Source organism: Chiloscyllium plagiosum, chromosome 23 (assembly GCF_004010195.1).
Source record: "Chiloscyllium plagiosum isolate BGI_BamShark_2017 chromosome 23, ASM401019v2, whole genome shotgun sequence".
NCBI classification, from domain to species: Eukaryota; Metazoa; Chordata; class Chondrichthyes; order Orectolobiformes; family Hemiscylliidae; genus Chiloscyllium; species Chiloscyllium plagiosum.
Window position 1 is genome coordinate 23,880,046 of NC_057732.1, and position 24,441 is coordinate 23,904,486.

Here is a 24,441-nt window from a genome sequence, read left to right on the forward strand (position 1 = left end):
AGCATCAGTAAAAAAAAAATGGGTTATACATATCGCTGAAAGGCATGATGCTAAATGGTTCCTGGCTGTGCTGGTCAGTAAGTCAGGAGCATCTTGTAAAATCAGTCGGTGGGAATGGGATGTAGTCACTTTGCCAGATAGCCCAAGTTTATCCAATGGATGGGCCCTGGTCATTGTGGTTTGACAAACAGAAACAAGAGAGTGTCTAAGGTCTGTCCATAGGTGTTGAAGCTACAGGTTGCCTCAGGACTAGGGATTGATCTCGTTGTATTCGCTGGCTGATGGAATGGTTACAGTTACAGGGTGCAATTGAATCCAATAAGTTTTGATGTGGTATGACAAGGAGGGGAGCAGATGGTCTCAAAGTGGGGGGGGGGGGGTGGGAGAAGCAAGTAGAAACTGCTGAGGAGACTATTGGAGGTCACAATCCTCAGATGGGTCAGGATAGTTGAAGAGAGATAGAGACTGATCCAATTAGCCATGATAGTCTGACAGCTAGCTTCTTCAATGATGACTCAGCTGGTTAGAGATATTTTTTGTTATGTAATCTTTTCATTTTCATTGTTCACTGTCAGTCCACTTCTTGCTGTACAGACCATTCCTCAAGCTTATAGTTGCTTTTCCATTTGATTTATCTAAGCAATAAAATTGTGACTTTTCCTTTCACCTGTAGTTCTGATCTCCTCATCTTTGTGAAAACTAAAGTGTATGTTCAATCCTTACCCTGGACCGAAAGCAGCTGTGATACAGTGAGTATTTTCACAAACCTGTCCTCCTGGATCCTTGTGTAAGGGAGATATGTGTCATATGAGAAAGTTCACTTTCTGGTGAAGAATTCTGGTGAAGTTTCTAAACAATTTAAAGTTTATATTAGAGTTTGCAATTGTTAATTTCAATGTCAAAGTATTTGTTTGGAAGCATTAGGATTTTCACGACTAAAAATTATTTCCATTGGAATGGTCAAGTCTTAACTTTCTCTGCTAGCTACCAAGTAAGTGCGACAGTTTCATTTGTGTTATTTGTCACTGGGCTCTGAGCATCACTGGTAAAGCCTTTGTTATTCATCCTTAATTGCCCTTATAAAAGGTGATGATGATCTATCTTCTTAAATGCGACAGGCTGTGTGGTGCAGGTATACTTACAGCCTTGTAAGCAGTTTGAGTATTTTGGCTCACTGTCAAGGAACAGGAGTTTGGAAAATGTTGTTAAAGAAATCTTGATGCGTTACTGCAGCATAACTTGTCGATAGTATAGGCTGAGAGAGAGATAAAATAAGGACTGCAGATGCTGGAGAGTCAGATTCGAAAAGTGTGACGCTGGAAAAGCACAGCAGGTCAGGCAGGTGAGGAGCAGGAGAGTCGACATTTTGGGCATAAGCCCTTCATCAGCATATGCTGCAGTGACTTAGAGCCAGTGGTGGAGAAAGTACATATTTAAGTTGGCAAAGGAGGTTGCACACACAGGCTACATTGTCCTGGTAGTGTTCATATTCTTGAGCATTGTTGCACCTGCACTCATCCAGGAAAATGAAGAGGAATTCATGGCACTCCAGCCTTGTGCTGTGGAAACATTGGAGTTTCAAGAAGTGAATGCATCAGTATGGGTTTCACAGCCTGATCTTGCAGTCAATTTCCTTATGACGAATCCAGTTTCATCTTTGGTTAATAGTGATTCCCCACGCAGCTTTTGGAGCAGCAATGCACTTCACAGCAATTTTGGATTTCCATATTTAACTGTATGTACAGTCACAGGAAGTTGCTGTCCGAGTTACACCTTTACAACTTTTATCTTCACTCTTATTTCCATCGTAAAATGTGACTTATTTTCATGCAAGGGGCTAATCTTAACTTGCCAGCAGGTGTAAATATGACATATTAAAGGAGAAACATAAAATAAATGTAAATTAACTTTGGACAGTTTCCATAACATCAAGCTGAAGTGTTAGTTTTATACCAGGGTGCCAAAAGGAAATCTGCCACATCACAAAAAGAAAGTGACTTTAGCTAATGCCAGATATTTTCCAAAAGAAAATGAGTTAAACTTGAACACACTCAGCATGTACTCCTTTTACAGTATTTATAATGGTTCCAGTTCCTCTCACCATCTCTCTCACAAGGTTTATACAACAGAAAAGCTTTTGATGACATTAAAATTAATTGTAAAAATAAAAGTGTGTGAAATCTGATAAAAAATGTCATTCCATAAACAGTCATGCATGAATTTAGAACTGATTTGTTAATCCCTTTATATCATTGGCCGAGCAGGCAATAATTTATAAGAGGAACATTTCATGGTAAATATAGCAGCCTACCTTATGAATACAAATCTGTAGGTATAGCTACTATAATAAAAAGGGGGAAAAAATAACTTGCGTTTACATAGCAGTTGTCTTGACCACTGAATGTGGTCTCAAAACACTTTACAGAAGGACCAATATCAGCCAAGACACCATAGTTTAACACCTCTCTTCAAAATAGTGCCATGGAATTTTTAAAAAAAATTTCAATTGACAATGATGCCTGAATCCAATATGCTAATTGGAATACAGCACTTCCATTACTGCAGCCCTCTGGCACAGCCAACAATGCACCTCTCCTGCACAGCCAACAATGCAGTCCCCATGCATAGTCCTCTGGTCAAAAGTAACAAGGGACATTTCTCCATGGAGAATGCTGGTGGACCTGTGAGATTGGGGTGGGGGATTGTTACTGACCATGTGAGAGTCCTACAAGCGCAATCATTCTGATGTTTCTATCCATCAGAACCAAACTCTGAACAACCACAAAAACACTGCTGCCACAATTCTGATATTCCCAACATGTCCGCAAAGAAAGGTATGCTGCTAGAACATCAGAACCCTGGGACAATAGTCATCCCGGGATGGCCTGACCCAGGACATGGTATAAAGTACCAAACTACTGAATGGTTCTGGAAAATCCAGAACGGTTGTTTGACCCGAATACTACAGGATGTGACAGGCCTCATTAAAAAGAGATGGCACACAGCTGTCACCACCACTCTAGCCAGAGACTATACACCCTGACATCTTGCAAGATTCCACTTGGCCAAATGGCCTTGAGGTCAAGGGCAGTCACTCTCCCCTCTTACGTGGAATTTAGTTTTTGTGTCTATGTTTGAACAAGGTTATAATGAGGTCAGGAACTGAATGGCCCTGGTGGAACCCAAACTGAGCCTCAGTCGCAGATTATTGCTAAGCAAGTGCTGGGTGCTTGATAGCATTGTTGATTACCCCTTTCTTCACTTTACCAATGATTGAGAATGTACTGATGGTTGAATCTGCCCTGCTTGTTGTGCATAGAATATACCTGGATTATTTTCCATATTGCCAGGTAGATGTCAATGTTGTGGCTATACTAGAAGAGCTTAGCTTGGAATGTAGCTAGTTCTGGAACACAAGTCTTCAGTACTGCTTCCGGAATGTTATCAGGCTTCATAGCCTTTGCCATGCCTCGTGCATTCAGCCTTTTCTTGATACCATCCGGAGTGAATTGAATTAGTTTAAAATAGCCATCTGGCATGCTGGGAATATATAATGCCTATAATGTACATTATACAGTGTTGGCAGCATAATTTCATGTATCATGTTCAGAGTGTGCCCAGACCCCTACACACTCACATGCAGGTAATGAACTAAGTTCTAAGTTATACAAACTGAGTGTTGCATGTTAAGTATTGTGAACTGCAATTAATGGACTCCTGAGTGTGCAGGATATTTCTACATATACCGTGTTCCCCAAGTATCATTTTTAAATCCAAAGCTTCAAAATATCAGAGGCGTTTTCAAAGGGTTAATCTGGATCTGGTGAGTTCAACAGAGGGCAAAGACAGTATATGCTCATCAGTGCTCCCTGGTGGTTTGTAGACATAGAATTGCATCCACTTTGTACAGTGCACAACCAGAAAAGAGGAATAGGAACACACATGATTCGATTGAAGACAGGAAAAAAAAGTGTGTTACCAAATGATAAGCAAAACTTTGACCAATAAACAAATTACAATGCATCAAGGCATTGCAATTAAAAAATATGTTTGAGGATGTGTATGAAAGTCAGCAGTAGACAACGGGATTTTGAACCATTAAAAATTTAAGGTAATGCCACTGATCTACACAGGAGCAGTTTGGCACTCAAACAAAAGGCATTGTACAGTATAATTTATACAGTTTCAAAGGCTTGAAGGATGAAAAATGACCCTTATTTATTTCATGGTGATCCACATAGCACAAGTCGCATATGGTTCTGGTATTGTAATAATAGCTCAGATAATGAAATTCTTGAATTTGTATAAACTGTTTTAGTTGTAGATATAGATCATCTAGAAAATTGTTCAGAATTTTTTTTTCTATTTGTTGAAGAAAATTTTAAAATGACTTTTTCCAACAAGGAATTGTTAAATGCAGTCATGAAGGGATGAGTCTCAGCAGATATAATCAGCATGGTTAAACAACCAAACTCAATTCAAACCGTACCACAGTCTGTCGCAATTACTTTAATTCAAATCACACAAATCCCAGAGCACTCTGTACTGTCGACTTACATAGTATATTTAAGCTTTAGTAGTTCATGTTTGTGATATTTTCAGACTGATACAGAATTATTAAAATAATAAAATCAAAATCTGAAGAAGCACTGTCAGTTATTTTTATTCTCAGGTAAAGATGACATTAGTCCATGTTAAACTCATAATTTATCAATCACAAGCTTTGTGTATCATCACATGTATTTGGTTAATGATTGCAATTAGGACAATGATTAAGCACATTCAAATGAAACAAGTCTTCAGAGAAGATTTTTCAGTTTGTATATTATTTGTTAAGCTGTTCCATGATTTTAACCGAGTTTCCTTACCTCTCAACCAAAGTCTAATGTAATAGACCTTCTTTTTAGAGCATCAAGAGATATATTTAGCATGTCAAACATGCGTCTTTGTTTTTCCACATTGTTACAGTGTCATAGAGATGTACAGCACTAGTGGTTACAAGTGGTGTGCCACAAGGATCTGTTTTGGGATCACTGCTGTTTGTCATTTTTTTAAATGACCTAGAAGCAGGCATAGGTGGATGGATTAGTAACTTTGCAGATGACACTAAAGTCAGTGGAGTAGTGGACAGTTTGGAAGAATGTTACAGGTTGCAAGGGGACTTGGATAAACTGCAGAATTGGCTCAGAGGTGGCAAATGGAGTTCAATGCAGCTGAATGTGAGGTGATTCACTTTGGGAAGAATAACAGGAAGGCAGAAAACTGAGTCAAGGGAAAGATTCTTGGCAGTGTGGATGTGCAGAGGGATCTTGGAGTTCATGTACACAGATCCCGGAAAGTTGCTACTCAGGTTGGTAGTGCTGTTAAGAAGGCATACGGTGTATTAGGTTTCATTGGTAGAGGGATTGAGTTCCGGAACCGCAATATCATGCTGCAACTATAAAAGACGCTAGTGCGGCCACACTTGGAATAACACAATTCCATTTGTACAGTTCTGATCGCCATATTTCAGGATGTGGAAGCATTGGAAAAGGTGCAGAGGAGATTTACCAGGATGTTGCCTGGTCTGGAGGGAAGGTCTTATGAGGAAAGGTTGCAAGACTTGGTCTGTTCTCATTGGAAAGAAGGTGGCTAAGAGGGGATTTGATAGAGACATACAAGATGATCAGAGGATTAGATAGGGTAGACAGTGAAAGTCTTTTTCCTAGGATGATGACGTCAGCTTGTACGAGGGAGCATAACTACAAATTGAGGAGTGCTGGATTTAAGGCAGATGTCAGAGGCAGGTTCTTTACTCAGAGAGTGGTAAGGGCGTGGAATGCCCTACCTGCCAATGTAGTTAACTCAGCCACATTAGGGAGATTTAAACAATCCTTGAATAAGCACATGGATGATGATGGGATAGTGAAGGGAGATGAACTGAGAATAGTTCATAGCTCGGTGCAACATTGATGGCCAAAGGGTCTGTTCTGCGTTGTATTGTTCTATGTTCTATGTTCTAAAAAGATCCTTCGGCCCATTGCATCCATCCCAGTCAAAAACAACCACCGAATAATTTTAATCCCGTTTTACAGCACTTGGTCCTTAGCCTTTTACGACATGGCATCGTTATTGCCATAACAGCAAGTGTATAATGCTGATTAATCATTTTCATATCAGCAACTGCAGAATTATCTAGTTATAAAATCCCACAATAATGTTATATCAACTCTCACTGTTAAAGAAGTAAAGCTACTTGTTAGAGGTTGAATACCACAAATTCGCCTGCACAATAAAAATAAATATTGAAGAAAAGACCGAGAATAAGAGAAAACTACATCTACTCGCCCTTTTTTCCATGTTATTTCTACCTTCTGTTCCTATTCAGTCATATTATCTAACTTAATATTTGCTTTGCTGCATAAGGGTGTGACGGAGTTGTGTCATCTTGCGCAACAAGATCTGTAACCCACTTGCAAACACGTGATATACTCTTTTACAAGAAGGCGGCACGGTGGCACAGTGGTTAGCACTGCTGCCTCGCAGCGCCAGAGACCCGGGTTCAATTCCCGCCTCAGGCGACTGACTGCATGGAGTTTGCACGTTCTCCCCGTGTCTGCGTGGGTTTCCTCCGGGTGCTCCGGTTTCCTCCCACAGTCTGAAGATGTGCGGGTCAGGTGAATTGGCCATGCTAAATTCCCCGTAGTGTTAGGTAAGGGGTAAATGTAGGGGCATGGGTGGGTTGCGCTTCGGCGGGCGGTGAGGACTTGTTGGGCCAAAGGGCCTGTTTCCACACTGTAAGTAATCTAATCTAATCTAAAGAAAGGCAGTGCAGCTCTCAACTGCATTGCTGCTTGCACCTTCCAAGTTAACACAGAGAACATCAGTCCACAGTTCATCATTGCATTAAACACTTGACAGTAAAGGAAACAGGCAAGAAACAAATGGAATGGTGTTCTGCTGGAAATTTTTGCAAAAATTAAGATTGGTAAGTCCTCAGGGCCAGACCAGATTTATCCTTGGTTGCTCTGGGAAGCGAGAAAGGAGGTTGCTAAGCTGCTGGCAAAGGTCTTTGCTACCTCAATCTCCACAGGAATCATACTGGATGATTGGAGGGAAGTGAATGTAAGAAGGGTAATAGGGAAATCCCTGGCAATTACAGACCAGTCAGTCAGTCTTACATCTGTGGTCGGCAAGGTTTTGGAAAGAATTCAGAGTGTTAGGATTTATGACTATTTGGAAAAGCATTGTGTGATTAAAGGCAGTCAGCATGGCTTTGAGAGGAGCAGGTCATGCTGCACAAATCTTATTGAGTTCTTTGAGGAGGTGACGAGACAGATCGAGGTATAAAAGGTAATGAGAGGCATGGATAGATTTGATAGCCGGAGACTTTTGCCCAGGGCAGGATTGACTGGCACAAGGGGTCATAGTTTTAAGATGTTAGGAGGAAGGTATAGAGGAGATGTCAGAGGTAGGTTCTTTACACAGAAAATTGTGAATGCATGGAATGTGTTGCCAGTGGTAGTGGTGAAAACAGAGACATTCAAGTGACTGCTGGACATGCACATGGGAAGCAGTGAATTGAGATGTGTTGGTTAGGTTATTATATTTTAGATTAGGAAATAATCCTCGGCACAACATCATGGGCCGAAGGGCCTGTTCTGTGCTGTACTTATCTATGTTCTAAGAGAGTTTGAGTAAACTTGGCCTGTATTCTCTAGAGTTCCAAATAATGAAGCCATCTTATTGACATTTCCAAAATACTGGTAAGGATAGATAGATAGGTACAAGTAAAATGTTTTCCCCGATTGACACAATTTTAAGCAAAGGGTGATGTTATTTAGGATCAAGATGAAGAGAATTCTTTTTATTCAGGAGTTGTAAATCATTGGAATTCTCTACCCCAAAGGTGTACAGATTACTCCCAGATGCTGACCTCCCCACTTTAGGCTGGCAAGGCACAGGGTTTCCCAGACACCGGTGAGGTACCTGATACTCAGGGTGTTGTTAAAGTACGTTTCTTCATGGGGTTCACTTGCTTTGTTAAAGCTCTCAGGGGACCATTTGCTTCAGATGTCTCATGTCAGGCATTTGAATGACATGGTCTGCCCATCAAGCATGGGCCAATGTCTTGATGTTGAAAGTGGAACACTGGCATTGGTGTGCCTGTCCAGCCAGTGGATTTGCAGAGTATTGTCAAAGAAACATTGTAGAGTTTTGAGGTGCCTGCTGCAAATTGTCCACTTCTCTGATCCATATGGGAAGAAGATATCACTAAAACTCTGCTGACCATGAGCTTGGTTTTCGGTTTTTTGATGCTGAGATATTAGACAATTTATTGTGGATAGAAAAAGAATAACATCTTCATGGTTTCTGTGTAAAGGAAACAATATATTCATTTTCACTTGATGGGAAAATTCAAGTTCATAGAGATACATATAATGCACATATAGACACCCAAGGTCTTCGTATTAACCCTATGGTATATGATCAGAGACATTGTCATCCATCTGTGGCCATGTTCAGTCATGAATACTTAATTGTGAAGAATTCCACAGCTCCCTACTTTAATAAAGGAAAGAATGAAAACACTGGCTTGATTTTGGATTGGTCCAATGTAGAATCAGGTCAAATGTTAATAAGTCCTTTTGGCCCTTTGTGCCTGCACCAACTCTATTATCAAGTCCAGATCTATTCCAAAATGCTGATTTTCCCCATTTTCCTGCTAACTATTCCTTTCCACAAAAAAATCTAATGTCCTCTTCAATGTCTCAATTATACTTGTCTCCAACACATTTCCTTGCAGAGCATTCCACATCCTAACTCACTGTATGAAAACAAAATCTCTTGTTAGTTCCTAATGCTCCTCTTTAGTCATTTTGTTGTTGGAATTGTGCTGCCTTATCTTGCTTATTGTCTAGAAATCCCAACTGTCTAGAAATGCAAACAATATATTTTATCCTACAGTCATGTGATCTTCTTTGTGAGAAGAAAATAAGTGGCTTGGTTCAAAGATACATGAACAAGAAGGATTTCAAGGTAAATAGGCCAAATGCTGGCAAATGGGACTAGATTAATTTAGGATATCTGGTCTCTGTGGACATGTTGGACCAAAGGGTTTGCTTCTGTGCTATGCAACTCTATGACTCTAAATGTGTACAACTTAAAGCAAATCGAGATGGTTCTCCAGTTAGAAGATACTATTGAAGATATAATGTTCAGATTATTAATTTGTGCTGTTAAAAATTAAAACCGGAAACCTTGAACAAAACACTATTGACTTGATTGTCAGGCCAACACAGCCACACTCCTTTCCAACCACCTCCCACCCTTATCACTACTTCCCAATATTAACACTTGATATGTCTTGATGGGTTTCTGTGGGTCTTGGTAACTACTTTGTGTGTCAATCTGGATAACAGTCATATGAGAAATGGAATAAAATAATGAAAATGAGGAACTAAATTTTTAGGATCTGTTCATTCTTGGCATTTCTAGGACATCTATTACAGATGTAAGCAGATCACTCCATCTCAGTCTCCAAATGAATATAGAGATTTACCTGCTTAAAAAAATATGAAAGATGGCTACATGATAGGCTCAAACATTTTAGTCTACCTTCTGTATGTTTATGGGTAATATGATTTAAATGTGTATAAAATTATCAATGAGAGGTCAAAGGCTCATGAGTATCAATTGTTGAGATGTTAGTCAATTATTTTCTGAGAGGTGTGAGAGCTTCAGAACACCATCCTAGTTGTTCCAATGGGTGCTTCCTGTTTTATGCCATTAAGAAGTTGAGATAATTCTTTTTTGAGAACAAAAATACTTACCATAGGAGATAAATATCATTGAAGATCAGATTAGGCTCATGTGATTTCCTTGACTGGATTTGAACACATGAATGGGTCAGGGGGAAATCTTTTAAAGTACGTTTTCTGTCACCCTCAAGAAGTTCATGGCTGTAGCAGAGGGTGAGAGGTGCAGAGTTTAACAAAAAAAAAGCAGTCATGAACATCTAGGAGAAGGTGAGGATTGCAGATGTTGGAGATCAGAGTTAAAGAGTGTGGTGCTGGAAAAGCACAGCCAGTCAGGCAGCATTCGAGGAACAGGAGAATCGATGTTTCGGGCATAAACCCTTCATCAGGAATCTGACTGTCATGGTGTGGGCAGGATTGACAGATCAACTGCCTTTTTCTGGCCACAACCTGAACCAAGACCAAATGAAGCTTTTCGAGTTTCAGCAATTCCGCTGAAATGGTGCACTAGAAGATGGAGCTAAGGTGCAGGAACAAGCTATCAGATTTAAGTACATACATTTGCAGCTGAAACAAAAGTTTTGAAATGTCAGTAGTAGAGGAATGGGTGAAGTATGTTCAGTCTTGCAGCAAGTGTCGTAAGAGTCTTTTGATCAACAACAATCATACCTGGCAAGAATTACACTGTCCTTCACATTTCACTGGTCAGCTAATGGTAATCAACATAGATTACCCACATAGCGCTTGATTCTAGTTATTTCCTACAGTCCAGAACATAAACAACCAGTGGGACACAATGTAAAATTTGGATCTGTTCTTTCTTTCTTTGCCAAGATTCAGTGAACTCTCAGAGTCACACAAATAGTGCAGCTCTTTCTTCTGTCCAACACGTTTAGTGAAAAAAAATCAATAATCCACAAAGGAGAGAAATGATTACAATGGATGAATTGTAATTATTTTCTGATCCTGTTCGTGTTTGGTCATGAAAACTGCATTAAATCAAATCTATACAGATAAATCAGATGGGTAGGTAATTATTTACTTATGGTAGGCTTAAGTCTGAGGAGGATTTGGAGCTGCTGAGTTTACAGCCAGCTAAAGTATTAATAATCACAGATCAGCATCTGTCTTTACATTTTGATTCCTTGTTAGGCTGTCAAGGCTACCAGTATGGTGCTATCAGTATAGATTGTGAAACAATTATCACAAAAATAAGACATAAAAACATCAAAAGTTACAAAATGACAACAAACAGCATTTTTTGCTTTTTGGAAAATGTGATCCATAATTGCAAATCACTCTGTATGCTATATGGAAATATAACCAACATTCCAAGAGTGAGAAAGATATGTCTGCATGTCTTAATCATTGTAAAGTAACTGGATAGACCTTCTAATAATGGAAAAATAATGACAACTAGAAAGCACTTGTGACAGAATAGTCAGTTGAATGTCATGATTTGAAGTGATCATGTCACTTCTATACAATGTAATATAGCGAAAAGGAATCAAACCAAAATTATGCAAACATCAAATTCTGTGGTTCACGGTTACAGTTCGTTGACATAATATTATGATGTAGGAGTGGGTGAAAGAGTGTAGGTTCAAGTCAATTGTTTCCAACATGGTGTATTTTGAATCACAGCCCAAATTAGTTAACCAGAATGGAGGCACTTACATATCAAGAAAGAGGAAAAACCAGAGAGCGACACCAATCTGCACCTTTCTCAGAGGCTTTTTGGTGACAGGCTCATGAGCAACATTGACAGAGCTGTGAGCAAGTTGTGCGCCATCCTCTCACTTAGGAAATAGCGTGAAACAGCCTAAAATGAAGAGGATAAGATCACTCGCTTTCAGAAGGATTTATTTTGGGTCAGAAAGGCACATTGACAGCATAAAATTAGAATGCCTTGGATATTAGAATTCAAGATGTTTAAGAAATCTTGTATGGCTTTTACAGGTTAAAATACAATAGCAACATTTTTTGGCATATTTTTCCTCTTATCAATACTGTTTGATGTGTTATGTATTTTGAATGAAAGGATCAAGTCATACAGTAGAAGGCCCATGAGATAAAGTCAGTTGTGATGGGAATCTTCAAGTGTCCCCACAGCAATGGCCTGATTCAATTCCCACAGGAATGAGCAGATTAGTTTCAAATCCAACAGCATAGCAATGTTGTACTGACCTTGGATAAATTCAGGTCATATGTTTCAGGAGACTCGCAATATATTTGTTGCTAATAAACTAGTGATGATTTAGACTATACAAAATCAAGGTATTGTTACTCATTGTGTCAAAGACACTGATAGAGATATTAACATTTATATTTGTTTTTGAACTATGACATCTATTAATCCAGTTGAAAACTTCTCAATTCCTTTTTAAAAATATTTTTTCCAGAAATGGATTGAAAGGAATCTACAATAGCTAACAAATGTATTTATTTTAGATCTTGGATAAATCAGAAAATGTACTGTATTAACATCAAAATTCGATTTTCTTAGTAATGTTGATTGCAACATACTGGAGGTATCTTTACATTCTTGTATGCAATATGCACCTTCATGATTTCTTTGCACAATGGCATCTTAAGATAATTCTGATTGACAATTGTTAATGCAAAGCAATGTCCTATATACATTTGGCTAAATAAATTGGAGATGTTGCATGCACTCGAACATGATTAGGCAAGAAAGTTGTTGAGTTTTGTTTCCTTAAATCTTTCTATTGGGGATATCATACAAAAGCAAGGTTTTGGAAGAATACATATTGCAAAGGAATCATTGTAAGTGATTTTGTTTTGAACCAAATGAAAGCTTTAGAGAGGGCTTTACCAAGATGCTGCCTGGACTGGAGGGCTTCTCATATGAAGAAAAATTGAGGGAGCTCGGGCTTTTCTCATTGGAGCAAAGAAGAATTAGATTTGAATTGATAGAGATGTATAAGATGATGAGTGGCATAGATAGAGCGAATAGTCAGAGACTTTATCCTCAATGCACAAAAGGCTATCACACGGGGGGGGGCTTAATTCTAAGGTGATTGGAGGAAGGTTCAGAGAAGATGTCAGAGGTCAGTTCTTTACACAGAGAGTGATAGGTGCACGGAATACACTGCCAGCAGTGGTAGTAAAATCAGATACATTAACGACATTGAAGCAACTCATGGTAGGCACATGGATGATAGTAAAAAGAAGGATACGTAGGTTAGTTTGATCTCAGAGTAGGATAAAAGGTCAGCACAACATCGAGGGCTGAAAGGCCTGTACTGTGCTGTTCGATGTTCTATATTCAAAAATTAACTGACATTTATGTTACCCCAATTATACATTGTGCAAGCAAATATATTTCAGCCTATGTGGGAAGAGTTAAACTATGGTAGAGTCACTTACACCTACAACTTACGCCTTGGGACGCTGAAGGTGACTATAGTAATCATCTTCTGTGCAATAGGTACCTGTGAGCTGCAAATGAATGTCACCAAAGCTATCAATCATTGTTATAAAAGTATATCTTTCAGATCAATGATACTTTCCTGCTCTACTCCCCTGGACAGTGGGCAATTACATTTGTTTTCTTTTAGTCCCACATCAGCAAGTGTAACAAAGCTAACAACTTACTGACATTGCAGGTTTTCCAACAATATGGGAACCATTGACTGTGAACTGATCCCTCTTAAATTTCTTTTTCCCTAAGTTCTTTTTGGGAATGACAAATAATGCTGAAGTATCACTTTTGACGCATTTGCTCGTTTTCCCAGGTGTTGTTGTAATTTACTTATAGTCATCCACTCACCAGAGAACAAAGCAGACTGAAGCTGAGCTGATTTACTGACTGTGTAAAAAGCAAGATATCTCATTAAGTTGAGAGTGCAGTAATGGACCGTCTTGTGAATTTGTTTGAGCCATTCATTTCATTAGTGACAAGATCATATTTCAAATGACTGGATCATGGCTGAATGTCAAGTCCCCAGACTTCTACATAACAGCAATGTAATTAAGTTCAGAGAAGAACATGATTGACAGTGGAGTCCAGCTTGGGGTAACAAGGATTCACTCATGTTGCTTCATCTTGACCAAAAACAAATTGCTGAATAGTCTTAAAAGATTAATGCCAAGCCTTTTGCTGCCTATGGATTCTTATATAATTTGGCAACGATTCACAAAATGTTGATTGGCCATTCCAAGGGCAACTGTGATGGTTGTAATGTAGACAAGGTTAGTGCCGTAGTGAATCAGCAGCTACCAAGAAATCATGTAACTGCTTGGAACATCTATGATGAATTAATTCATAATCAATTAAAAGGTCACATTGAGCAAGATGTACACAATGCACAGCTTAATGGCTAAGGTGAAAAATATGCATTTTAAGGGAATCAAAGTTTTCATTTGATACAATTTCTGGAAATGTTCATATGCCAAGGTTTAAATGTTGTGCACTCATTTAAATTGGAGTTTATATTCTCATTACATATTGAATGAGAATGGGATTATGTGACATGTATCTTTGCTCCCATCAAACTTCTCTTACCTCTTATATAGCATTCGCAATAAAAATTTATTTAGAAGTTAAACACGAGCCAAACTATTACATCTACTTTCAATGAACAAGTTGTGTGTGTGTGTGCACGCTCGCACGCAAGTGTGTGTGTGAGGGGGCGGAGAGAGAGAGAGTGTGGCATGTTTTTTATGGAGTCTGACTGAAATTTTCTGATTTGAAGTGTGATACACTAAAATGGTTATCATGAACCATTGATTAGACTAATTAAAATTTAGCTGCCACAATTCTGCGAATAAAGGGATATTAAAAACCGTTTTAGCACAGGGTTTTACTAGGCTTACCAAAGGGGAGTGTGACTCAACAAACTGATCACCATGGTGTTCTGAGTTGAATAGGTGAATTAAAATTCAGCCACCATAAGCCTCCAAATCATGGGACAGCAAAAACGTTTAAGGTGTAGGAGTACAGGGCTTCACTACTGGGCATGTAATAAACCAAACTGATCACCATGAGTTCCTACATTGATGTGCCAATGAAGATTTAGCTACTATAATCCCCCAATTAAAAATAATTTAGTGTAAATTTATTCGCACATATTAGCTCTTACTATATTGCACTTGAAACAGTGGCAAGTGCAGGAATGCTTTAGGGGAGCATAAATTGTTTTTAAAAATTGAAAATATTAAAGAGCAGAAACCTGGGAAAGGAGTGCATCACTTGCTTAACTTTTGAACTTTTTCAACTTTTGAAAAAAGTGGAGCATACTTGAAGTTTACTTCCAGATGGCCATGAAGATTTAGCAGGTGAAGGAATATCTGTAACAATGTCCTGGGACAGTACAGCATTGCTCCTGATACCTGTCTGATTAACGATGCTATTAGTTCTCATTCAGTGTAAAAATCAACATCAAGACTGTGGTTCAATGGACCAACAGGCTAACTAGTTTATAAGAAAAAGCACAAAATCACATAATAGGTTTCAAATAAGTATCACAACTCAACAGCCAAAATTTACATCATTTAAATTTTTTTTAATAAGACAACATAAAGCTGCCATTTGGAACTTACTCCAGGATATCAGTTACACACTGATCGTGGCATGAAGTTGCTTTTATTCCTTCAGGAGTGTGGGATGTTCTGCCTAGTCTGACATTTATAACCCATCCTTAACTTTAGAAGGTAGAAGCAAAATGTTTTCTTGAACCAGTGAAACCCTTGAGGTGTAGTGACACACATGTGGTATTAAGAAGAGAATTCCAGAATTTTAACACAGTGACAGTAAAGGAACAGAGCCATAGTTGTGAGTGAGGATGGTGTATAGTTTGCGAGGAACTTGCAGCCCCCTGTGTTGCAGTGGTTGTGTCCCTAACCCTGGATCCATGGACCTGAGTTCAAGTCTCACCTGCTCCAGAGATGTGTACTAACATCTCTGAAAAGGTTGGTTAGAAAACTAGGCAGGGTTTTCCCACGCAACTGCCCTCCTTGTCCTTCTGGGTGGTGAAGGTCATCGGCTGAAAGGAAAAGTTAAGACATTCACCAGCAGAGGGTGTTACAAATTAGTTTCCTTGGCGAAATAATTGTATAAGAAATGGTGCAGGTTCTGGTGCCACTCACATGTAAAGTAAGTGTAAATTGTTGAACATCCAGGAAATCTGAATGGTATAATGGGGTAATAGATAGTATGACTGCAGAAGTTAAATGCTGTTTTGAGTCTTTACCATGATGCTTTTAGAATCACAGATAAAACTACAGCAAGAGATTTCAGTTTTGCCTAAATTTCTTCATGGAGCCAATACATGAATAAGTGATTCTATGTTCCAGCAGCACTGATGGTGGATGGCACAAGTGTCCACTGCACAATGAAGTATAAGAGGTGTGTGTGAGAGAGAGAGAGAGATGACAGAGAGAATGGAAGTTCTGAAGAAGAATCAAACCAAACTCAAAATGTTAATTATCTTCCTCTGTCTAAAGATGCTGCCAAGCCTGCTGCGTTTCACTGACATTCTTTATTTCCATTTCCGGTATCTGCAGTATTTTACCTTTTTGCCAGATTTGCAAATGAAATTTGGGATGTGCAATAAATACCTGTTTTGCTAGTTACGCCCACATCATTGTGAATAGCAATCCTTTCTTCCAAACTTTGCCTGGCTTCTCTGTTTTGTCTCATTCTCAACTATCATGTCACTCATTTTGGGTGTAAATATAGAGGACAATCTAGTCCCTTAATCAAATGTTATTTTAGTTTGTTTGTAAATTGAGTAAATTCTCATTTTAATGTATGAATTTTATGGTCTAATTCAAATTATTTGATTATTTTTGTGTTTTTAAGTCTTAAAAAGACTGAATCATCAGTATGCTATACAGAAAGCTTTAATTTAGCACCTTCTATGCATTTTATCAGTGAACGATGTCAGTACAAAGCTGGGTAAAAAGGATCTGTTACTCATTCACACGATGTGGGCTTAACTGGCAAATCAAGTATTTATTGCACATGCCTACATCTGTCTGAGAAGGAGCTGGGGGGATGCTTTCCTTACCATGGGCTAGACCATTTCAGTAGTGGTTGGGGTTGCTCGGGGTCTAAAGTCAGACATAGTCAGACTCGGTAAATATGGCAGATTTCCTTTACAAGAGGCATTTGTGAAACGTGTAGCAGAAGCTTTTAATTTCAGATTTTCTTCAATTAATTAAGTTTAACTTCTCCCTGCTGTCACAGTGGACTTTGAACTCATGCCTCTACACCAGTAGTCTGTAATTCTGAATTACTCAACAAGTAAAATAATCCCCATGCTATTATTTCCCATATGTATAGCATCAGTCCAAATTTTAATAACCCGATCTCCCATCACAGATTCCAGTATAAATTATATTGCTCTTTACATTCATTTTCTTTGAAGTGCTTTCTGATCCATTAATATTACCAAAGGATTCCTTCTTCTTCATTGTCTGTTAGCAATGATAAGCGTAAGAATCGTTTTGACTATAAGCCTTAGAGTTATCCCTTGTATTGACTCCAATGCTTATGTCAGGAGTTCTCGAGGAATAAAGTTATAATACTATGTTATGGTGTTTGTCGTAGCAAAATAGAATTTCTTGTCAAAAGCCTTTGCAAATAAAGTTTTTACCGTAATTATGTTGAAGTTGCTAAGTTATCAGTTACTGGTTGTAATGTTACATAAAAGCTGAAAGGTGGTATAGCTTAGAATATCTTTAGATCAACTACCCTGAACCATTTGACTAATTAAGTTTAATTCTGGAATGCAATACTATGATATAAACCATAATGAAATTTTAATTTATACCACAATGCACAAAACAAAATATGATTAACTTCTTTCCCAATTTAATTGGAGCTTTTCTAAAAATGTTATCAAGTACAAATATATTTTTAAATGTATCAAAATAAAGGTGTGTGTGTCTTTTACAGTCACAGCACTCATATCTTGTATCAACCTGTTCAGATTGTTATGATACACTACTGGAGTAGGTGGGAATTGAACCCAGACCTTCAAGATTAAAGGTAAGGACATTACCATTGTGCCACAAAACAATTTAAAAATAATTTGTTACCAATTCACACATATGTTTTTGTCTGGTTTTGAGTCTGGGGATCACTGTACTTTTAAATTGACAAGTGAGTCCATTTTGAAAATACTGTCATCAGCTGAGAGGCAGAAAGAGAGCGCAGAGTTCTGCTCTTTTTCACCTGGCTATAACACAATGGGATCTGGGCGATGTGGGTTATGGTGAAATGTATGGAAGAACCAGGCAATGAGCAAAACCAGAGCCATTCTGATGTGATGAGAATCCTTACTGGGCAGCATCAAGTTGATGGTGATTATTGCTTATTAAGGACCTTGTTTAAAGCACAGGTCACCTCAGTAACATTCAGTCTCTCATCTTACTAAACAAGTTCAACATCAGAAAAACTCGACATGGAAACCAAAGTGAAAACCTAGTGGGTACACCACGTCTCTTGTTCTGAGCAACCTCCATCTAAGACAATAGGCATCAACATTTTAAGGCATGCCCCAGGGATGCACAGGCTACACACATCCTGCATCTAAGGAAATTGGTATCTGACAATGTGCCAGCATTCAAGAACTCTCCTGGAACTTCTCTGAACCACTAATAATCTGTTCTTGCACTTCAATGCTGCACCAGGAACAATTGTTGTAATATCTCATAGACCAGACCAGGATGTGTGTTCTTTTTATTCATTCTTGGGATGTGGATGTCACCAGCTAGGTCAGCATTTATTGCCCAGTGGGCAGTTAAGAGTCAACCATATCGCTGGAGTCCCCAATCACATGTAGACCAGACCAGGTAAGGATGGTAGATTTCCTTCTCTAAAGGAATACAGTGTGCAATTCTGGTCTCCCTCCGAGCAGAAGGATGTTGTGAAACTTGAAAGGGTGTAGAAAAGATTTACAAGGATGTTGCCAGGGTTGGAAAGTTTGAGCTCTCGGGAGAGGCTGAATAGGCTGGAGTTGTTTTCCCTGGAGCGTTGGAGCCTGAGAGGTGACTTTATAGAGGCTTATAAAATCATGAGGAGCATGGATAGGGTAAATAGACAAGGTCTTTTACCTGGGGTGGAGGACTCCAGAACTGGAGGCCATAGATTTGGGGTGAGAGGGGAAAGATTTAAATGGGTTCTATGGGGCAACATTTTCATGCAAAGGTGGTGGGAGTATGGAATGAGCTGCCAGAGGAAGTGGAGGATGCTGGTACAATTACAACTTTTAAAAGGCAACTGGATGGGTATATAATTAGGAAGGGTTTAGAAGGACATGGGTCAAGTGCTGGCAAATAGGACTAGATTAATTTAAGATATCTGGTTGACATGAATGAGTTGGACTGAAGGGTCTGTATCTGTGTTGTACATTTATATGACTATGACTAGATGGGTTTTTACAATAATTAACAGTGACGACATGATCACCATTAGACTAACCTTTTTTCTGGATTTTTATTGAATTCTAATTTCACCGTCTGAAATGGTGGGATTCAAAGCCATTTCCTCAGGACATTAACTTGCAGTTCTGGATTACTAGTCGAGTGACATTACCACAGCTTCCCCATTACTTTGCTTGCTGGCATAGCACTCACTCATTTTGACCCTACCTGGATGCCAACAGCATTCCTCACATGCATTACCTTACCTTTTTTCACCTTGCCTCCTCAGCCAGAGATACCGCACTCATATTACTTCTGCCTTATCATGCTGCTTAACACAGAGACAAGAACAAGAAGGATGTCACAGATATCAACTGGTCACAGTCAAGAGAAGGAGGATAGCCTTTGCTCAAGGGTACCCAGCAGTGGATATTAAAGGCAGCCTCTAACAGCAGGCCAGGCCCTGCTTGGTCCCCTCCAGAGAAGGAGGAAGGAGCAGAATCAAAGGCAGCATAGCACTTGTCCTGACTCTTTCTGTCCTACTGTGGGCTGCTTTTCTCATGGAAAGTGAGATAGGCAGGTATTAAATGAAGATGAAAATATGTGGCTACTTCTATTGGGCATTTGGGGAAATATTTTGATCAAGTGAATGGGCATTGCAGCATGCATGGAAGGTTTCTGGTATCAGGGCAACAGAGAAGATGGTGTAAGTTATTGTGTGAGTGATCTTTGGTGGGAGTTGGACACAGTAGCAGTGATAGAGTGAGTGTGAGATATTGTAGAGATGCTGTCAACTGTGCTGGCAGAGAAGTGAAGGACATTGACCATCTTTCTACATTACTGGGCATTCCTCTAGATGGCTAAGACTGCTTTAACCTGGGTGGCATGGCCTGGTATCATGCCATCCACTGCTGGCTCTGGGAGCTGCAAGTCCCATGTCAGCATCATCCCATCTGGGAGGGCTTCCAAGACGCTATGTGCAAACTGGGGTGCAGATTTTCCCCTGAATATCATGAATGAGATCAATATCAGCAATTGTTTAGAACAGCTTTGAATCAATAGCATTTGTTCAGACCCAGAATAATCTTTCAAAATGGCATAGGTTAATGCAGGTTAGTTCCTGCAGCATTGAGTGGTGAGTGTTCCAGGAGTGGTGTGTGGTAAGACAGGGCAGAGACTGGACTTTGATTTGATGTTGGAGATGCCATGGTGCATGCTAGGCAATTAATAAGGTGATTGTCATTAAATACTGCAAGAGAATTTTCTAGCCCATGAAGTGCCAAACCCTCCAAAAAGCTTACAGAATCTTACAAAATGTAAGATTCAGCCCCATGTCACACATCAGCTGACTGAGTGCATATAGTTTGTTTCATACATTCTACAGATGTCAGCTTGGCTCATTCATTAGAATTTTAGCTTCTGAGCTGAAATGTTTGACTTTGCAAGCCTCCCGTAGACCTCACAGTGTAATTTTAGCTAACTCTTCAACATATTATCCAGGCAGGGTTGTATTGTTAAAAGGTGTTGTGTATGGAAGGAAATTAATTGAGACTTATCTGCCTGCCTGGGGTGAAAGATTCCAGAACAGTTTTTTCTACTCATGCCTTAGTTAAGGTTCTTCACTCAGCCATTACCGTTAAAAAAAAACATAATGATCTGGCCATTTGATTTTTGTAAGAATGGCTTTATACAAATTAGCAGTTTGCTACTATTGGTTCATTGACTGTGATACTGGGATGTGATAGGAATCTATTGGCTTTGAAGCAGTTAGTGTGAGATCAGTTAGAGTATATTAAAAATGGATTGCACTTCAGATCTGCATTTATTCCTTTTAATATTTTGCAAGTTGCCTCCCTCCCAGACAGAGAGAGGTATAACCCAAAATTAAACATATGCTTATTCTTTTTAAAAACCCAAGACTGATATTTTCAAAACTTAGTTTTTCAGGATGTAAGAAAGTGCAATGTTGTTCAAATGATTGTCTGAACATCACAAAATTGTGAGTAGTTTTGGGCTCTGCATTTAAGGAAAGCTGTGCAGGCATTGAAGGGGGTCCAGAAGAGACTTACAAGAATGATTGGAGAGATGAAGGGCTTGTTATGAAACATAATTGAGGACTCTGGATGTGTACTTGATGGATTTTAGAAGGAAGAGGAGAGATCTGATTGAAACTTACAGAACAATGAGAGGCCTGGATAATATGAATATGGAGAAGATATTTTGACTAGGAGATGAGATTAGGACTCAAGGGCACAGCCTCAAAATGAAATGATTACCCTTTCGAACTGAGATGAAAAGGAATTTCAGCCAGACAGTGGTAAACCTGGGGAACTCATTGCTGCAAAGAGCTATGGACGCCAAGTTATTGGATGAATTTATGACAGAGATAGATTGATTCTTCATTAGTAAGGGAATCTTACAGGGAGAAGGCAGAAGAATAGGGTTGAGCAACATTCAAATGGCATAGCATTCTCGATGAGCTGAATGGTCTAATACTGCTCCTATATCTTATGGTCTTATGATCTGAGAGGAAGGATCTATTTGATCCTGAATGAATGTCATTGATATGAACATCCAAAAAATATTTGAAGTTAATTTAGCAATTGTAATAAGTATTTTACCCCCTTATGTGACTCAACGTCACCTTTTATTTTATAAATCCTTTTTGAAGTACCTCGGGACATTTTGGAGTTGTTGTTTTGGTTAGCTTACCTCTAAGAATTGAACTCATTGGCTGACTTTCTCAACTGGAGGAATATAAAGGAAGGATGATGTTGAACCATGTGGTAGTCTTCCACTTAAGTTTTCAAAAATAAGCTTTTGTGATGTTTCAATCTTAAAACAATGCCTGTGTGCTGTTTTGCTGATTTCAAAGCCTAGAACAAGATCACATTGAGCCATTGGATAAATCCAGCAGCAAAAAGCAATTACAAAGTGGTATTTGCTGTTCAATTCGCAGAGCACAAAACTATAACCTCATCTGGAAATGAAAACAAGGATCAACTTGGTTGATAGGTTTGGGAAATTGAGGGTCACCTGAGAGAACAATCTAAGATAGAACAGCTAAACAATTTGGACCTTACCAAAAAGACTTAAAAGCTAGTAGTACCATGCAACTGATACTTAAAATTGTGACTCATCATTTTCCTTGCTCTCCATTTATAAATTAGCAATTCTCCAGTTTGAATCCGTGCTACAGAACCCTGCATTGACGCTAACGTGTAACGTCCAGTACTTTAAACCATACTGCTCAGTTTGCACATTTTTTGCATGAACTCAAAGTTATATAGCATATGGGATTTAGTTTTTAAGTGCTGTATATTGAAAAGAAAATCTGTTTCACTTTAAGTAAGTGTGAAATAATTGCAAGGATTTACTTGCATCAGTAACTTCTGAAATGCATAAGCACTCTCTTTGCTGGTTGGCTGAACATCAGTTGCTAATGGATTTTCGAATCTATCCTCTGTGCAACTTGCAGCTGGATAAAGGAAACTGCAGGTAAGCATCTCTCATTAGAGGCATGTCCGATTTAATTACAACTTAATTAACGCTCAAAAACAAGCTACAGGATAGTTTCGATCAGCAAACTCGTTCACTGAAAACATTTATCAATCCACAGATCTTTATCACCAGTGGAGATGACGGTAAATCAAATCAGCAAGCCTTTACAATCTATGAAGAAAATGATTGGAACATCCTTTTACCTTATCCTAACAAATTCTAATTGTGTGTGAATAATAGGTTTAGAAATGTGATTAATGGAGCTATGCAAAAACAAAAGCATTTAGGATTGCTTTCTCATTTATCAATCTGCAATGTCCTCATGTCATTTTTATGAATATTTTGTTGATTAGTTATAATTAAAAGCAAAAACATATATGTCAAAAATATTTCTGACTACTCATTGGAGCATTATTATATGAAATTTGAAAATAATCAAATTGAATGGGTGTGGTGGAATTTTCCTATAATTGTGTGACTTCATAAATCTTTGGAGGAACTCAACTTTATGAAGCTTGCATCAAGACTGCCATGTTCTGATGCACATGAATTGGCATTTAGAATGAAGTATACCCATAGCACAGTAAACCTAAAGTGATTTAAAACTTAAGTCATGATTAAAAACCTGAAATTACTGCCCAAAATGGTCTGGCTTACTTAAACAAACAAAAATCATTTACCTTACATCTTAGTTAGTCATACTATTTTTGATATTTGTGTAGAGAATTAAAATTGATATTAAAATTAAAATTGATTCAAGCAGCTATCAATTTTCCTTGCAGTTGCCCAGTTATGTAAGAGGTAGACTAAAACCTAGCACTTATCACTATTGTACTGAATGACCATGTTACATTCTTCCCAACCTAGGCTGGCTCAGTTCATTTTTAGATGATCTTATTTGAATGTTTTAAAATAATACTGAATCGAAAATAAAATCAACCCATATATATTGGCTTCTATTATTGATTTTGTAATAAGCTGTGGAATTAGTCCTGACAAATAGCAGAGATTTTTAAGAAAAAAAGATTGGGATGAAGTATGAATTCAAGTGATGGATTGACTTAATTTAATTGAACTTGGAGTATATAATCATAGAACCCCGACAATGTGGAAACAGGCCCTTTAGCCACACCAATCCTCCAAAAAAGAACCCCACCCAAACCCATTACTCGACATTTACCCCTGACTAATGCACCTAACCTACACACTATGGACAATGTAACATGGTCAGTTCACCTAACCTGCACATCTTGGGACTGTGGGAAGAAACCAGAGCAAACCCACACAGACTGCCATCTAAGGCTGGAATTGAACCCAGGTCCCTGGCACTTTAGGCAGCAGTGCTAACCACTGAGCCACCACTAGTCTGAATGTTTGGATAAATTCAATTGTTAGTCCTAACAAGCAATGAAAACTCAAGATTGAAAGAAGCACAAGAAACAATTTTTTTTTCACAGAAAATAAGAAAAAGGAATAGCAGGATCAATTCGACCTCTCAGTAAGGTCATGGCTGATATGCCTTGGCTTCAATTCTTCCTCTGAGCCAGTTCCTCATAGCCTTTAACTTATTGGTATTTCAAAAATCTATCAAACTCTTTACATAGTTGCGGTGATCTAACCTCCACAATACTCTGGGATATAGAGTTCCAGACATTAAATACTCTCTTTATGAAGAAATTCACTTGCATCTCAGTTAAAAGTGAGTGTCCTTTTATTCTGTCACCATATCCCCTGGTTCGAGATTCCTCCATTGGTGGAAGCATCTTCTCAGCATCTACACTGAGGTCCCCTCAGAATCTTGTATGTTTCA

At 38.7% G+C, this 24,441-nt stretch overlaps 1 long non-coding RNA gene across 1 annotated transcript; it reads left to right on the forward strand.

Annotated features, from left to right (window-relative positions):
* Positions 1-671: 671 nt before the first annotated feature.
* On the forward strand, positions 672-22,828 carry LOC122561525. The gene is made up of 3 exons (XR_006315032.1): positions 672-749; positions 17,662-17,754; positions 22,750-22,828. It is a non-coding gene; the product is annotated as an uncharacterized LOC122561525 (long non-coding RNA).
* The last annotated feature ends 1,613 nt before the right edge of the window (positions 22,829-24,441 follow it).